This window comes from Herpailurus yagouaroundi, unplaced genomic scaffold (genome assembly GCF_014898765.1).
Source record: "Herpailurus yagouaroundi ecotype Mexico unplaced genomic scaffold, PumYag 160, whole genome shotgun sequence".
Classification (NCBI taxonomy): Eukaryota; Metazoa; Chordata; class Mammalia; order Carnivora; family Felidae; genus Herpailurus; species Herpailurus yagouaroundi.
The window spans coordinates 9,608,743-9,624,755 of record NW_024412401.1 but is presented as its reverse complement, the minus strand read 5'-3'; the positions used below and the strand labels follow the sequence as shown (position 1 = coordinate 9,624,755).

General features: G+C 38.8%; 1 long non-coding RNA gene across 1 annotated transcript in view; it reads right to left on the bottom strand.

Annotated features, from left to right (window-relative positions):
* Positions 1–1,134: 1,134 nt before the first annotated feature.
* The window catches only part of LOC121034523 (uncharacterized), a 16,738-nt gene continuing 1,859 nt past the window's right edge, over positions 1,135–16,013 (bottom strand). The window contains exons 2-4 of the long non-coding RNA XR_005792480.1: positions 13,700–13,769; positions 3,576–3,772; positions 1,135–1,771 (exon numbers count right to left, since the gene is read on the bottom strand). This is a non-coding gene — a long non-coding RNA (uncharacterized LOC121034523). The remainder of the gene's footprint in view (positions 1,772–3,575; positions 3,773–13,699; positions 13,770–16,013) is intronic.

The following is a 16,013-nucleotide window of genomic DNA, read 5'->3' as shown; positions in this document are numbered from 1 at the left end:
ATTCTCATTGTCACATAATGATAGCTATTAATGCACTTCTTAAACCCCTCACTGGCAAGGATATTTTTACTGTAGGTATGAAGAACTTTTAAAATATCCATACATTTTTGGGGGCACCTGGTTGGCTCAGTCCACAGAGCATGTGACTTGCAAGTTCAAGCCCCATGTTGGGCATAGAGCTGACTTAAAAAAAAATTTTTTTTAATCAGAAAAAACATCCATACATTTGTATTCTCTGTGTGGGCATCATCCAATGAAAGAAAGATTCTGACAAAGGTTAATACAGACAAATAGTAGCAAGAAATTGAAAATTGCCTTACATTCTAGCAACAGGATGTTAAATTGTGGTACAAAACTATGCTCTGGAATAATGGTCTGGAATATTCTGCACTCTGGAATACTAGATAATCATCGTGTCTTTGAAGAATATTTAGTAGAATGTGAAATGATTACATTATAAAGTTAGGTGATTTTTCAAGATTCAAAACAGTAAACAATTCTTATTCTCATTTTGCCTCCTTTCCTCTCTCTGGACACACACATACACTCTGTTTTTGTACAGAAATTTTTATAGTGTTTTCCTCAGGATGAGGGGATTGGGATTGGTGATCTTTAATTTCTTCGTTATACTTTTGAGTTTTTCAAGAAGTTATGACCATCACCAGTAAATATATATAAATATATATATATATATAGTCATTTTCAAACCCTGAAATGATCGTGCATTAAGGATGAACTGAGAGCTTGCTTAGCCTTAGATTGTTGGGGGGTGGGGTGGGGCTGGGCAGTGAGGAAACTGACTTGTGCAAGGATCATAAATAACAAGGTTCTGGTAAGGTCTGGAGAAAGCACGAGAGAGTTGTGACTTCAGACCAATGCTCGCTGTGCCTATTCACAACCTAGTTCGTTTTTACGTAGACTATAAACGCATAGCTATGTCTATTTCCAAAGAGCTTGGGTATTAGGCCTCTGGTCACATAACTTGCCCCCTTCTAGGAATCCTAGTCCTCTCCGGACGATTTCAAACTGGGGCTCACCGCCTCCCACAGCCTGGCTGGGGTTGCAAAGGGCCTCCCCCAGGACCACAGAGAGAGTCTACCGTAGGAAGCGAGACTCAAAGCTGCACCGACCTAGCCTCCCCCACCTTCTAGCTGCGACCACCCTCCTCGACCCCATCTCCCCACCCTCTCAATTTCTAGAGACGCTGCGGATCCCAGAGATTTAACTGGCAGCTGGGGTAGGACCCCGTAGCAAGAGTTTAGAGGCATAGCCCACTGATCACCCCACTCCGCGAATGCACCCCTTCTGTTGTTAACCGCCCCGGGCCTCGCCCCACACCCCAACTGTTTCCTCGGGTAAGATGTGATCTGCGTTAACAGTGACTGATGCCTAGAGCGGGATTGGGGCCCAACTAGGTGGAGGACGAAGTGGGGGCCTCTCGGATTCAGGAGGGGTGCAAGGAATGACGAGGAGGTCTCTTGGTCATCTCCCCAGCTTGGAACTGGCCAGGCCTTTTTTCTGGAGGGGTGAAGCGGAATGGGTCAGGTTCATTCGAGGAAAGTGTCCAAAACTCGGCAGCCAATCCCTTCCGCGCCAGTTGGCCACCAGCGAGTGTTGAAAGGCCTTCTTCTCTTTGTTCCTCGTTCTGGGGTACAAGACGGAATGGAGGATGGAATAAGAAGTTTTTCCAGTGATGAAGAATTTGCCTCAAATTGTTCTCTCAACTGTTTCCTTCCCATACTGCAGCTTTCCTTGTGTTTGAACACTTCCCCTACGTTAAAACATTCATTTATTAGAATGAAAAAAAAAATCACTAAGCGTTAAAATAAGATCAATTTCTATGACAGTAAGCCAACCAATGGAGATAACCTTGGGAATAAATAAAGGCTTTGTTCAGTAGGGGAAGGAAGGTCTCTTTGTAAGGCTCTCCCCCATCCTAGAAAATGCCCAAATTGGGACCTGCACTGGTTTACCATATCCTAAGCCATGCTATGTCGGTGTGTATTCAGCAAAACTACGTATATTGACAATTGTTGCACTTGCTAAGTGTCAGCATTTATATTTTAAAGAAGGGAAAATTGAAGACAATCTCTGCTTATCAGTGCAGTTATTTATTTCAGGAGCCATAGAATAATGGCTGCAACTGGGCAGACCTACATAAAGAAGTAATAGAAGGGAAAAAACTAAACCGTCAATTACAAGACTTAAAGTTCCAGTGCCTCAGAGGTCCTTTGAAAAATAATAAGTTGATTTTTATTTTTTATATTTTAAGTAACATAATGGCTTTGTTCATGATAATATAAAAATTCTATCACAAATGACTTTTTAATTCTTCTTCAACAAGATCTCACTTTTTCCCTTCACCTCAAAAAAAAAAAAAAAACAACTCAATTTATTTAAATGGTTTCAAAGCCAGTAGGAAGAAAGGTTTTGTAGAGGTTCAGAACTATATGAGCAAAGATATGTAATCTCTTAAACAAACTGAAACTAATAAAATTGTGCAATCAGAGTGGTATAAACAAATATGCCTTTACTTTCTTAATTTAAGCATGAGAGTAATGAGAAGTCGAAGAACTGAGGCAAAGGTTATCAGCAACATCATTACCTGGACTGCTGTTTAAAAATACACATTTCTGGGCTTCCTCACAGAAAATCTAATTCAGCATACTTGCTGCAGGTGCCAAGAATCTGCATTTTATTTTATTTTATTCCAAGAATCTGCATTTTAAATAAACACTTGGAGGGGATTCCGTTACAGGTGGATTTCTGCAACATCATTTGGCACATATGACCAATGTTGCTTTTTAACTAATCTTATGTTTGCTTTTTTATTTTTAAGTCAAGGCCCAGGCTTTTAGGTAAGATTTAGATTTTAGAATCAGTCATGCTTTGGGCCCCAGGAGAGTCTGAATAATCAGTGGAGGAGCTATTTTACTAAGCAAAGGAAAACTCTTTATTATTATGTGATCCTTCATCTAAATTGAAAAAGATATCTCTTAGATCCCAGATTTTTACTATCAGAACATATTTTGGGGGGAAGGATATAACATGATATACTTGTGTGTTAAAGCTCGTAGCACCAAACAGAAATTTTCCACAGAAAACATTTGTGATATCTTTTTGAAACACTATACAAACTTAACTCCTGCTTACATAGGATGAATGGTTCTAGATAGATAGATAGATAGATAGATCGATAAGAGGTTTCTTTCATTTCATTTTATTATCCAAACCAGAAACGAGCCTGGTAAACATGACCATCTAAAATTACGTAAGAGAGGAAAAACAAAACAAAGAAGTGTTTTACAGGTTTAAATTATATTTATTAATAAAGGCAAAATTGCAATAAAATGTAGCCATAAGAGAATAAAGCATTTATGGACAAAACGATGGGACTTTGTATCTCTCTAAAAGCACACTGACACACAATATATATACACATATATATACACACATATATATATAATATAAGCTAAAAAAAATAATTAGCCATTATAAGAAAAACTAAAATATTATGCCTTCCAAATTACAATTTTTCTGCCTTTAAAGTACAATTTGTCTAATGTTATACCTACTTTGCAGATGTATTAAGGAAGCTTATGTTTTGCTTTCTTTTCTTTTCTTTTTTTATGAGTGCCACCATTTTCTTGCTCTGAATCTCCGAGGCTGCCAGATCATCTGACTCAGCAACTGTACAGTTTTTTCACCCAATTTAAAGAAACAGCAGCCATCCAAAGAACAATGAGTCCTCCCAGTTGCAAATCTTTCTCACCTGTAGAATAAGTACCAAATTTTAACTTTGAAACAATTGTTAAATGTCCATACAACATGGGGCACTTGGAACTCATTCAGTTTACATGCTGAATAATTGAAGTTGAATATATTTTGTGTAATATATGATTTTTAAAAGAAGCTTATTGAAACTTTGTTCCAAAAGCACAGGGTCAAGTTTGCTTTCTCTTTTCCTTCAAAATAATTACAAGGACCTTAACAGTAATAGTGCACATCAACTCACAGCATCTCATTTAATTGTCACATTGTCTGTTTTAGAGATTTTATTTTCTCATTTTATAGACTGGAGACTGAGGTTCAGATAAGATGTTGCATGGTCTGCCAAAATTCACCAGTAATTCATATATAATTGAACTAGGTGTGCTGCTTGCCTCAAGTGCCCTGACGAACCACTTTATAATTTCCAGGTATATATATATATATATATATATATAGATATATAGATATATATATATCCATATATCACCTATCTTTATATTTATCTATATCTATTTTTATTTCTATGTCTATATCTATATCTGTATTGTTTCAGTTCTATCTCTTCTAGTTCATTGTTGCTTCATAAGTTGCTTAACTCCCTTGGATCTCTGTTTTACTCAGCATCAGCCACATGTGTTCCAATTAATATACATTGATCAGGTGAATAGAAAAGTTCTGAAAAACAAGTCAGTATAATAATAACTGAAGTGTCCTTATGGGCTCAAAAAGCCATTGCAGCTCATAATAAAACAAGGATATTAATTTCTTTCAGAATTTGTTTCTTGCCCAGAGTAAAATTAATTCAAACCCCCCTTGTAAATTACTTATTCCTACTTTGATTCAAGAGCCATAAGTGGGAAACCTATGCACAAGCATAAGAATCACTTAGAGCACAAAGTAGAAAAGTAACTTTCTTGGAATACATTACTTGTGATTAGATTGTTTCCTTTACTTACTAGCTATGTAGTATTAGGACTAAGCATTTGAAACATTTTCTAGTCTGTAAGCATGAGACAGTAGCCTATTATATTCATCTAATAAAAACTCCATAAAATAGTCTATGTAAAGATATACTGTAAATTTTAATTTGGCATACATTTTTCAGTTGTTGTTAAAGTGCCAAATTAAACTATGCCCTTAAAAGCACATTAGTTTACTTTTGCAGTTAAATGCCTACTTAATTTGACCTTAATTATTCAGACTAGCTGAAAATTCCTGAACTCCATGTTAAAATACATACATATCATAATAAAAATGTATTTATCAATTCAAATCCCTGCCACCTTCCAAGTGTGATGTCAAATCAGTGTAAATTTGCCTACTTTTTAAACCCACGTTTACACAGAAGCCCTGTATGATGTCCTTTACAGAATGACTCTGAACTCTAGTATTCATAATCATGATGTCAATATTAAATATTCATTAACCCCTATTTTCTAAGATGAAAAGTCAAATTACTTTTAGAAAGCTGAAAAAAAGTTACTGACTTGCCTTCAATTTATCAAAAAACTCAGTAACCCAGAATAATCATTTCTGGAGGGAACACTGAAGTAGTAGACTCTTAATTCCTCCAGAATGGTTGCCATGGTCTGAATATCTGAATCAATAGTTTTGGCACAGAATTTTGTAAAAAAAAATTTTAGTATAAAAAGTTGTGTGTGGGGGCGCCTGGGTGGCTCAGTCTGTTGGGTGTCCGACTTCAGCTCAGGTCATGATCTCACGGTCCATGAGTTCGAGCCCCGCATCGGGCTCTGTGCTGACAGCTCAGAGCCTGGAGCCTGCTTCAGATTCTGTGTCTCCCTCTCTCTCTGCCCCTCCCCTGCTCATACTCTGTCTCTCTCTGTCTCAAAAATAAATAAAAACAGGGGCGCCTGGGTGGTGCAGTCGGTTAAGCGTCCGACTTCAGCCAGGTCACGATCTCGCGTTCCGTGAGTTCGAGACCCGCGTCAGGCTCTGGGCGGATGGCTCAGAGCCTGGAGCCTGTTTCCGATTCTGTGTCTCCCTCTCTCTCTGCCCCTCCCCCGTTCATGCTCTGTCTCTCTCTGTCCCAAAAATAAATAAACGTTGAAAAAAAAAATTTTTTTAATAAATAAATAAAAACATTTAAAAAAATAAAAAAAATAAAAAGTTGTGTGTGTATGAGAGAGAGAGAATGCAAGGAAAGAGGACTAGAAACATTAAAGTCATCCTAAAAATCTTCAGAATCTCTGCCTTGGAAGGTGGCTTGCAATTTATTAGGATATTTATGTTTATTAGGATATCAAAAAAATAAAATGTATTATTTACATTTATTTACAAAAATACGAAATATATTATGTAAACTTCCTTAAGGCAAAATTGACTTAGGTGTATAAAATTGTTGCAGAGTAAGCATAAAATGTATTGTTATCATTGCCTTTTTAAAAATGATGTATGGCAGTTATCATCTTAACCATAAGAAAAAATATATAAAGCTATACCTTCAACCCAGAGACTCAAAAGAAAACATGAATGGAGATGTTATATCTGTGAATAAAAGGTGCTAAACATGAATAAGAAGCATTTCCTCATTTATTCAGAGTTGACACATATCATTATGAAGTTGATTCCTTCCAGAGAAGTTTAATCACATATTAGGTGAAGAATGTGACTTGAGGAAAAGCAGTCCAAAACAAGAACTATTTTTAAAGGTCTTTTATAATATCAGATGATAATTTGGTTTCAGAAGTCCAGGAAAAGCCAAAAAAAAAAAAAATTGAACATAACAGTAAGACCACAGAGCCCCAAGAAGGCAGGCTACTCTTAAAGGGTAATTGTGGGGAGGAGGGCAATCATTGCTCCATTTGAAGAGGAAAGCTTCAACTTAGATGATTACCCTGAAATTAGAGTATCCTATGTCACTGTTAACCCAATCAACCATGAACATTCAACCCCTACCCCCAAGAGTAAAAACTTAATTATTTCTCTGTGAGTTTCAATAGTTTCTTTGCATTCTAATAGCACATACATGCATCAGCAGCATAAGCAAAAATGGAATATTCCCCCCCCCCTTTTTTTTTTTGCCATCAACAACAGACATTTATTTTCTCACAGTTCTGGAGGCTGGAAGTTCAAGATCAAGATGCCAGCCAGCAGCATTGGTTTCCTGTGAGGACTCTCTCCTAGTCTTGCAGACAGGCACCTTCTTGCTGCCTCTTCACATGGTCTTTTCCTCTGACCCTGGTATCTCTCTTATAAGGACATGGGTGATACAGGATCAAGGAGCCACTCTAATTGCCTTAGATTAACTAAATTACTGTTTTGAAAGCCCTATCTCCCAAGTAATTTACATGGATTAGGGTCTGCCCATATGACCTCATTTTACCTTAATTTCTCCATAGAGGCCCTACCTCCAAATTCATTAGATTCTATAATAACTTCCTTTAATTTTAGATAGCATGTCTCATCAAAATATACTGATAACTGCCATCTTCAGGGATTCCAGTTGCTTTATAGTTATCCATAAATAACCTGGATTTCAGGTGCCCACACCTCCACTACCCCTGCCTTTGGGTGAATAAGAAAAACTTGATTCAAAACCAGTTCTACCACCCATTAAGATCCAAAGGTTGTGCTGTGATCCTGGGATTGTCCATGGCTAATGTGCTTCTGGGCTCCTCCCCACTGATGATCACACTCATGGGTGCTGCCTCTATTTCACCCCCCTTAACCAGACCGTTAATTCAGCTCCTTTGGGGATCTTCACAAAACCCCATAATGAGCTTCCTCACTTTATTTAAGAGTTGGGGCCGGTGGGGCGCCTGCGTGGCTCAGTCAGTTAAGTGTCTGACTTGGCTCAGGTCATGATCTCGAGGTTCTGGAGTTTGAACCCCCCATTGGGCTCTGTGCTGACAGTGCAGAGCCTGCTTGGGATTCTCTCTCTCTCTCTCTCTCTCTCTCTGTCTCTCTCTCTCTCTCTCTCTCTCTGTCTCTCTGTCCTTCCCCTGTTTGTGCACTCATGCGTGCTCTGTCTCTCTCAAAAGAAATAAACTTAAAAAAAAAAAAAAAAGAGTTGGGGCTGGAGCCAGAGCCATGGAGAGGCATTCTTCTCACACCCCTCTTCTCAACACCAACACCAGTTTCCCTCACTTTCTTTTCTTTCCTCTTCCCTCTTATGATTATGACAAATGCCTCTCCTTATCACATGCAGAGCAGTTTACTAATAACTTCTCTAGCTTGATGATACTCTTGGGTCTCACCCTCTGCCCCAAATGGTTTATTAAAGTATTTCTTCACCCAAATATATTCAGAGCTCTAAGAGGAATGCTGGTGAATATGTTTTTCTCTCCCTCATTATGTATACAGAAATAAGCTCCTACTTCTGATCCAGCCCCCGTGTTCATTCTATATATCCATAACCTTGTGTTGGGGCATCCCCCTGAATGCCTTCCTGTAATGGGGTAGGACACCCGGAAGGCTGCTTGCCTGGTGCAGCTACAGCTGGACAAGGATCAGCAACATGGTTGTGCAAAGTGATGCCACGCGCACTACAAGTCTTTATTTCAGTGAGATGCAACACTCCTCCCGTGCAAAAGCTCAGCAGTTTCCCCATGTGCAATTCTCGTTACCCGCCAGGCAAATTTGTGGCTGTAGGCAGACTCTTTAAACCTGACTCTTCCAGACTTCTGAGTTTTCTCAGCTCACAGTGTTCCTGCAGCAAGGAATTCTCTCTTGCCACAGAGAAAAAAATTCTCTGAATATTTGTGTCTCATGCAGTTCAGCAGATCACAAAGGATAAACAGGCACACTCTCTTTGTTTACAATTTTTTTTTAACATTTATTCATTTTTGAAAGGCAGAGAGAGACAGAGTGCAAACAGGGGAGGGGCAGAGAGAGAGGGAGACACAGAAACAGAAGCGGGCTCCAGGCTCTGAGCCGTCAGCACAGAGCCCGACACGGGGCTCGAACTCACGGGCCTAGAGATCATGACCTGAACCGAAGTCGGCTGCTCAACCGACTGAGCCACCCAGGCGCCCCATCTTTGAATTTGGCTTCAGAAGTGTGTCCATCAATCCAAGTGATCCTGGCTGCCAGAGACCTCAGAATTCATCAGTCTAGGACCCAATTCCTCCTGTTAAGGCTCTTGATGTTTTCTTTCTTTCATGTCCCTTCTGTCATGTTCCTTAGTCCCCAGTCCTCTTCAATTACACACTCCTATTAGGACTCAAATACTAGATGGTATCCCATTATTTGACAATAACTCCCCAAATGAGAGTAAAGATACTGACTCAGTGTGAGGGCACTCAAACTGTCCAATATTTTCAACTCCTGTAAGCTTTCTGCAGTGCAGGAACACCCCTTATGGAATCGACATGTGCACACAGTGAGTTCTGCAAGGATGTCACCATCCTTGTCAGAAGCCACCAAGTCCTAAGTTTCTGTTACTCTAGTCTTTGAAATAAGAGATCGTAACATCTCAGTTTTTCCCACTCTAAGCCACTGAGTCAGCCATTTTTGGTAGTTCTCAGAACTTCTTGCCAAGAAAATACATCTACTCCCTGGCCAAGCATCCCCCTGGGTCTATTTGCAAAAGGTGTTCTATTGGGTACAATATTTGAGTACCACTGCATTTCCATTATACCTGCCTCATTATCTTACAGGAATGTGTCTGTCCTTTGTTTGGAAATGTGCTGATTGTGGAGCCTGGTAAACCTCAGGCTGAAAACAGGAGTTTATGAGCTGTCCTCCAGTTCCTGTCTGCCCTCTCCTGTGGCCACAACCCCAAAAGATCAGTCACTGAAACATGTTTTGGTGTTAACTCTGAAATTCTGCTTTTTAAGAGCATACCATAATGAAACCTTGGAAATAGCATGCAGAGTTTCACCTCGTCATACCCCTGAAGATCACATGCTCTAATTCAACTTAAAGGGACACTAATCATACTCAGCAGTCAGGCAGAGAGGCTTGTAGTTGGAGATGACACTATCATTTGTACAGGATGTAAAAATGAAGGACCATGACTTTTATATCATTAACTGAAGAGCAGTAGTGTTAAACCACTATAGTTATCTTCAGTGAATACATTTCAGAGACATCTTCACAAATGGGCCTTGTGTGTGACTGCACCAGCCTATAGATCCTAGAACAAAGGCAAGGCTCTACGCTGTCCTCTTCAAGGTGCATGGGCTAGCTCATCATTAAGTTAAAAGCTTAACTTAAACCTGAATTTCTTCCTCTGAGTAGAAATAAGACATGTGGGGATTCTAGGCTCCTGGGAGGATAGTGTGCCTGGAAGAGGGGTGTCTAGAGCCTCATGCCATGTTTCTGAACCACTGAGACAGAGGACAGGGAGGAAGCCCTGCAGCCCTGGGATGTAGGTAAGGTCTCCATACAACCTCCAGAACTCTGCACTCTAGCCTATCAGCACCCCCACCAGGACCTGGCGCCATCTTGTTCCTGATTTCATCCCCATGTCCTCTGTACGTTCTACATTTACCAGTCCCATATGTTATCCCTACACACCAAACTTGGCCCAATGTGTTGGCCCACAGAGGTAAATCACTCAACAACTCACTCTGCAATGCTACCCAGCTGACTGGTCTGCAACCCCAGGTCAGCATAGAAAGTAGCACTTCTAAGGATTTACACAGAAGATCATAAAGAACCATTTGAGTGACTTATTAGCAAAAAAAAAAAAAAAAAAAAAAAAAAAAAAAAAAAAAAGGTAGCGTAAAGGATATGGATGGGGAGGGAATAGGCATGAACTGGAAGGAAAATTCAGCCCTGTGATCACAAGCAACATGATGCCAGGGTCAAAGGCATCAATCAGAGAGAGTCATGATGATCCATCTTTGCTTCCATATGAGTGGGTGAGAAGACAGGGTAGGGCATTAGGGATAGAAGGACTGGGCAAGGAGTAAGTGATGCCCAAGGTTTAATAGTTTGGGAGTTCTGCTAATTATGCCAACATGCAAACTTATCACCTGAAAAATAGTAAAGCTACTTTTGAAGCTTAGAGTCACAGAATCTCCCTGGTATGCAATTTAGGGTTCCTGGGGGGAAAGGTTAGGAGTCACTAGTGGAAATAAAGCAAGGCATTAGCCAATGATGTAGCATGATGTGCACACACACTCAGCTGAAAAGGCCCTGTCTCCAGAGGTGGGGAAGGAGTGACAATACCAGTAGGAATTTTAGATACCAATGTGCCCGGGTTGGGGAAGAACCTGGGGCAAACAGGCCTTTTGAGATAGGTTTTACTTGGGAACCTTGTCTCACTTTGTGATAAGCTTCTGTAGGTATAAGGGGCTCAACTCAGGATAGTGGGGGCTTCCACTAAATTCCTATATGCCTCACAGCTCAATTGGCTCTTCGTTTCATGCTTCATTTTCTTAGTTTGGTATATATGCTTTTCTTTTCACTACTTTCTTGAGGTCGATTTTGCATACAATAGACTATGTATATTTAAAGTATACAATTTGATGTGTTCACAGAAGTTTGCAATATACATACATACACACACACGCACACAAAGTCAAGATACCAAGCGTTCTTATCATTTCCAAAGTTTCCATTTTCCACCCAAAGTTCGTGTTTAGCAATGAAGAGGGCAACATGTGTTTGAAAGGAGAAAATCTGTCCCATCAGGAGGAAAAAGAAGAAGGTTGGGAATAGAGGTTTAGAGGAGGTAAACTTTATAATCCCTCAGTTTTGCCTGTAGTTTCCCCATTGTACCTGGTATTTGAACTGCACACCAGGAGTGGTGGTGGGTGGCAATGAATGCAGAGAAAACTTTGAACACTGACATACTTCATTGTTACTTTCCATGATGTAATGAAGGTTTTTGTGTAAGTTCTTTTGTTTTACACAGCCAACTTTATTACAAAGAAGCTTTGTTTTCCAGACATTACAATTCAAAGACAAAATTAATCACACCTTTTGGAAGGGAGTTTGCTTGTTCAAACCGCAGATACCAGCTAGAATGTATAGTAATGAACAAAAAAATACCCCAGAGGAAATTGACTTTGATGGCCTAAATGATTAACATGATAGTAAATGCCATGTCTATTCTCCAAAAAAGTAAATTCTATTTATTGAGCCTACTGTGTGCTTAGATTTTTATATATCTGACATTCTTTATTCTTTATAAAAACCCTATAAGGTAAGCTTTATTTTCCCCACCTTGAGAGGTGGGGAAATGTAGACTCAGAAAGTTTCCATAATTTCTTCAATCCCACAGAGCTAGTTAAATGAGGGATCAGGTCTATCAGGCTTTCCAGACTGGGATTGTCCCATTACCATGCTGCATTTGTGTCTCCTCCAAGATTAGGAAGGACATGGTTGACAATCTCACCAACCACACCTGTCCAAGTCAGAGTAAACAGCTGTAAACATAGAAAGATTATGGAGAGACGATTGGTTCAAAACCCGCAGCAAATATTTATTAACTGTGTAACCATGGCAATATATCACCCCTCCATTTTCTCATCTATAAGTCGGGGGGGGGGTAGCTTTTTGAAAAGCAATTTTGCAGTATGTGTCAAGAGCCTTATACTTTGTGAAAAACTGCAATGCTATTTATTGTAGCAATTGGAAACACCTTAAATATCTGACAACAGGGCATCATTAAGTAAACTGTAACATTGTTTCAGTGGAATGAGGTGCAGCTGTTAAAAGTGGTGTTTATAAAGTGATTTTTGGGGAGAATTTATAGAAATGTTTTAATGATAAGTGAGAGAAAAATCTTATTTCAGAATTCTGTTATACCCACGAGAACTAAGCAAGGAAAAAGAAAGGAAGTATTTCAAAATGTTAACAGTCATTGCTTCTCTGCAGTGTCATTTTCCATTTTCTTTATGCATCTCATTCCTTAAAAATTTTTTTACACATGTGAACTATAATCCGGAAAAAAGCGTTCAAAAATAATAGAGTTAAGTGACTCTGAAAGGACCTTAAGATCCAAATTTCTGTCATTATGCGTGGTTTTAACCAACAGTACGTCACTGAGAAACACAGTACTTCCAGAAAGTGGAGATCCTGACACCTTGGTCAGGATCTGCCACCTGCTTCTCAATTCTCAAAGAAAAAAGAGCAATGCTGAGTTGTCCCCCATGCTGTGTACAAATCAGCCAACCAGGAGACGCACCAGGGAGAGGGTGGACTTCTCAGACAGAACTGCTGACACAGTTAGTAGTTTGAAGTCCATCTCCTTGTGCATGTTGTTCCTGAAGCACTCTGGGCTTCTGTTTTGATCTATGAAGGAAGGATGATACTGTCCACCCCACAGGACAGCTGTGGGATTAGACATGACGTATGTAAAGCTGCTTAATGTTTGTCACATAGTTGGGGTTCAATAAATGGTAGCCATTATGATTTTCTTGGCAATTTTGAATGAATTTCCTATTCTTTATTTATGTCTGTTTATCCCTCCTCTAATTATATACCTTATTACTTATTTTGTTCTTTAGGATGAGGCTAATTCTCAGTATCTCTACAGGTAAAAAAAAATTGTACACGTGCACACAAATACATACTCTAGATAGATATAGATAGATACACACACACACACACACACACACACACACACACACACACACACACACACACTGTGCTAACATTTTAGTTTTCTCAACTGGCCAAATAGCTGCAAATAGATAAATACAAGTAATACACCTCAGAAACTTCTCCATATACAAAAGCAGACATTTACAGTTGAATTTGGGAATGATGGTTTTCATGAGCTGCAAAGATTCCTCATTTCATAAGAACCCACTCTATAAATACGTTATAGTAAGCTCCTTACATAGATTTAAAATCATATTTGTTTTGCACAAAATTTAGAAATGATATCTGCTATATAACAAACAATGCACTTCTAAATTTTTCTCAAAATGATCTTGGGAAGATGATAGCGACTGCAGATTCTGTGCCCAGTTAATACTTTGGAAACTAAAATTGGAAAATTGTGACTTACCTATAATAATGCATCAATTTTATAATAAGTGAAGGCATTTTGAGTTTCATGTTCCTTGCCAAAGTCCTGTCTGAACAAGAAGAGAAAATTTACAGTAATTCCTGGTGAACAGAGATGTCATAGGGTCCCTAAAAGAGCACCTTACCTATAGCAGGCACTCAGCAATTGTGCTATACTGAATTTGATTAGAGAATATTGAGAGGGAGAAGGAAACATCCTCCACCTTGAATTTTCCATAGAGCTAATCCTCCATCCCTTTTTCAGCAAACTTGTTCAGAGGTCTGCTCTGTTTTCTCAGGGATCTCCCTTTCATGTTAAAGGTATTTTCTTCTTGTGGGAAAGTAAATAAAGGGAAACCTTGTCTTTAATTTTCTTTGCCATTTTTCACCTAAGGAAGTCCTTCTTTCCCATTTAAAATACACAGATTGGACACTGAACCCTCAGAATTCTTACCCGGGGGCACTTTAATGGAGGAGCATGTTTCTTGGATCAACAATAATCTTTTGAGGCACAGTCATTAATATACTTGCTTTGTAGATGGGGATATTTAAGCAGAATAAAGTATGACTTGTTCAAGGTGATTGGTGGCAGAGGTAGGCTCTCTTTTCCTTACAGTATTAACTTCTAAATGAAAAGGGGCACATGAAATTATTCTCCCATTGTCTTTGTCTTTGAATAATCCTCTATTGCACCCAGCATTCAATCCTAGAGCCCATCCATTCAGGCTTAACCCAACTATGTCCAGAAGCACTATTACACAGCATAGCTTCCTCTGATAAGCTATTTCCTAAGAAACTCTCCTTAATTATGGGATCCTCTCCACACCCTGAAACATCTTTTCCCTGGTAACACAGGTCTGGGATGTCAGTTATCAGAATTCATTTTCCTTCTTCTATACTATTAATACAGACTCCCCTCAAGAGCCCATCCCATTTCAAAACCACCTCCCTCCTTCAGAGAAGCAAGCATGTTGACTAGGACTCTCTCTTGACTAGGACCCTTCCTTTTTTGGACCCACAGCTTAAAGCCAAGCAGCTGACATACAGTCTGTATTCAGTTACTCTTTGTCAAAGATATGAATGATGGTTTTCAGAAAGGTAACTCTTATTTGCCTAGTAAAGTTATTATGTTTAATTAATTAGAATGGCTAAAGTATGCACATAGTACAAAATTCAAACATTACAAGTTGCAGAACGTGAAAAAGAAAGTCTCATGTCCATCACAGTTCATTTCCTCTCCCAACAGTTAACAGACTTTTCTATATCTTTCCAGAGATATTCTATGTATATTTTATTTTTAACCTCAAACTATATTTTGAACAATTGTTTAATAACAATGCTAATATTGAATATGGTAAAGATATATATGCTTTTAAAAATAGCTTTTATGTGTATCTCACTTGATATCATAACCTCATGAAGTATAACAAATAGAGCAAGATAGATCTCATTTTAAAGATATGGACATTGAAGCTAAAAATAGTCTCAAAGGAGTTCATAGTCAAACAGCAGTTCACTAGATACATCAGGACTGTCATTCGGTTCCATTTCAGAGCGATTTCTCCAACACCTTTTATTTTCCCAATAAAATGTTTTCATATGATACATTTGTACACAATTCATATCAATCTTGCCAATCCTGCAGTGCCTTGTTAGAATCAGAACCTAATTTCAGAATACTACCTTCTTAATTATCTTTCTATTTCCTTCTGCTGATGTGTTAAATTAATAGTCACATCTAGAATTACTATTCTTTGATTTGTAGGTTTACTGGGGTAGCACCATTGCAAGACTTTCTTTAATTTAAATAAAATAGTCAGATGCTCCTGCAATGCCATGGTCTCTTATTCTAGCTGGGTTCTCCAGGCTGATGAAATGCTTCTCTAAGTCCTACTCAGCCCATCCCTTTCTCCTAGTAACAGATATTCTAAATCTTAACCACTCTCACTTCCTTTTTTTAAATATAAATTTTTATTTAAATTCCAGTTAACATACAGTGTTTTATTAGTTTCAGATGTACAATTTAGTGATTCATCACTTACATACAAGTGCCCTCCTTAATCCCCATCACCTATTTAACCCATCCTCCACCCAGGTCTCCTCTGGTTTTGTTCTCTATAGTTAAGAGTCTGTTTCTTGGTTTTTCTCTTTCTTTTTTCCCCCCATGATCATTTGTTTTGTTTCTTAAATTGTACACATGAGTGAGATAACAACGGTATTTGTATTTCTCCAATTGACTTATTCTGCTTAGAATAATACTCTTAGTTCCATCCACATTGTTGCAAATGGCAAGATTTTATTCCTTTTGATGGCTG